This window comes from Pundamilia nyererei, unplaced genomic scaffold (assembly GCF_000239375.1).
Source record: "Pundamilia nyererei isolate P.nyererei 1_Seehausen unplaced genomic scaffold, PunNye1.0 scaffold00163, whole genome shotgun sequence".
Classification (NCBI taxonomy): domain Eukaryota; kingdom Metazoa; phylum Chordata; class Actinopteri; order Cichliformes; family Cichlidae; genus Pundamilia; species Pundamilia nyererei.
Genome location: NW_005187564.1, coordinates 1355493 through 1357965, shown reverse-complemented (window position 1 = coordinate 1357965; position 2473 = coordinate 1355493). Strand labels below are relative to the sequence as shown.

At 47.3% G+C, this 2473-nt stretch overlaps 1 long non-coding RNA gene across 1 annotated transcript; it reads left to right on the top strand.

Annotated features, from left to right (window-relative positions):
• Window positions 1–389: 389 nt before the first annotated feature.
• Window positions 390–1124, top strand: LOC102198831 (uncharacterized). Its single transcript, XR_312054.1, has 3 exons — window positions 390–556; window positions 630–800; window positions 880–1124. It is a non-coding gene; the product is annotated as an uncharacterized LOC102198831 (long non-coding RNA).
• Window positions 1125–2473: the final 1349 nt, after the last annotated feature.

Below are 2473 nucleotides of genomic sequence, written 5' to 3'. Positions count from 1 at the left end.
GCTTTCGCTTTGCACGGTAGCGTTTTAACTTGCAGGTGTAGCGCATACTGTGTTAACTGACAATGGTTTTCTGAAGTATTCCTGAGTCCACGTGGTAATATCCTTTACAGGAGGATGTTGGTTTTTAATGCAGTACCGCCTGACATATCGAAGGTCATGGGCATCCAGTGTTGGTATTCAGCCTTGCTGCTTACGTGCAGAGATTTCTCCAGATTCTCTGAATCTTTTGATGATATTATGGACAATTAAATGATATTAAATGATAAAATCCCCAGATTCCTTGCAATTGTACAATAAGAAACGTTGTTCTTAAACTGCTGGACTATTTGCCCACACAGTTGTTCACAAAGTGGTGATCCTCGCCCCATCCTTGCTTGTGAACGCCTGAGCCTGTCACGGTCTGGTTGGGCACCTGCAGGTCTCAGACAGCGGCTCCTCCTCCTTTAGGCGGAGTCCGGTTGCCCCTCCCGGGCTGACCACCTGTGAGCAATCGTGCCAGCGGTATATCAGACCTGCGCTCTCAACCCCTCATCGCCTGAGTATCTGCTATTCCCATGTTAGTTCTGTGGAGCATCCTAAACCTTGTCTTAACGCCGTGTGATGACTCACCTGTCCTTTCTTGTCCTCAGTGATAGCACCCGGAGTGGAGATCTTGTTCCCCTCGCTCCCATCCTCCTGGACCGGGGCCGCCAGCTGCTTACACAACGTGGCCTGCCGGCCCACCGCTCGCCTGCCTGCCTCCCCACGCCTCGACCGCTTCCGGATTTTCCGCTCCACCTGTCCCCTCCATCTGAAACCAAGTAAGGCAATTCTATTCAACTGCGGAGGATTGTTGGTTGTCTGCTGGATCCCTCTGATCGTGATCTCCTCTTGTTCCAGTGCCCCCGGCCCCTGCCTAGTCCTGTTTCTACCTCCCCGCTGTCCCCGCTGTCAGCTGTCTCCTAGAGGTGTCTAGGTCGCCCTCATTATCCCTGACGAACCCTACGCGCCACTAGTGTGGTGGCGTCGCTTTATGTTTTGCCTTTGTTTTCATGTGGGCGGAATAAATCATTTGTTTTCAGTCACCTCGCTTCCGGGTTGGTTTCTGCGCCTGTGTCCATCCCTGTTCCCTCGTGCCGCTGGGCCGTGACAGAGCCTTTTGGGGATGCTCCTTTTATATGCAATCATGACAAACACCTGTTTCAAATTAACCTGTTCACCAGTGGCATGTTCAAAACAGGTGTTTTTTTTATGAACATCTCTCAAACTGCCCAGTGTTTTGCTGCCCCTGTCCCAGCTTTTTTGGAACCTGTAGCAGGCATCAAATTCAGAATGAGTGAAGATTTGCAAAACAACAATAAAGTTTATCAGTTTGAACATTAGATATCTTGTCTTTGTAGACTATCTGTTATTAACCTCTGTCTCTCTTCCACAGCATGTCTTTTATCCTGTCTTCCTTCTCTCACCCCAACCGGTCGCAGCAGATGGCCGCCCCTCCCTGAGCCTGGTTCTGCCGGAGGTTTCTTCCTGTTAAAAGGGAGTTTTTCCTTCCCACTGTTGCCAAAGTGCTTGCTCATAGGGGGTCATATGATTGTTGGGTTTTTTTCTCTGTATCTATGAAGCGCCTTGAGGCGACTTATGTTGTGATTTGGCGCTATATAAATAAAATTGAATTGAATTGAATTGAATTGAATAGTGTATTCGTAATTGGATATAGGTTGAAAAGGATTTGCAAATCCTTGTTTTCTGTTTTTATTTACGTCCCAACTTTATTGGAATTGTACATGGATTTACTTTAAGTATTGAATATTTCAATACTTGTAGGTATCCATTATATTTGCGGTGTCTGGACTGTGTCATTTTATTTCGGGAGATTTTCAGCTTGCCCTTCCCACTCATCATCACACTGTGCATGTACCCATCAGCCTGTTCTCTCCTGACCTTTACCATTTTGAAGAGCACATTTTAAGCAGGGGAGAGTAAATTACCTGTATGGAGATGACATTTTCATCTAATGTTCACTTTGTGGCAAAATTGGTATCTTCCCCAATTGCACGAAGTGAAAAAAAGGTCTGCTGTTCTTTTTTCCCCATTACATTTCTCTCTCTCCTCCCTCCTCTCACCCACCTACTATTTCTCTGAGTCACGCTTGCTTTCTCTGCCTGCACACCCTCTTTCTCTTTCATGACCCACGTGTGCTTTTTCAGCAGCAATCTATTACCTACTCCACATCCTCCTCCCTCATTCGCCTGCAATCTGAGCGCTGTTCAATCTCTCGTCCCCCCTTGTATCTCTCTCCGGCACTCTCTCCTTTACTTCCTTACCCTCGTCTGACACCTCACTTCCTCGTGTCTCTTCACCTGCGATCCGCTTTTCCTTATCACAGATTCCCTCCCTGATTGGCAGATAAGTATCATTTTGGAGGGCCTCCACAAGCCGCTGCCTTCTCATTTCCTGACTGAAATGGCTTTTCTGCCTATTTGCACTGTCAGTG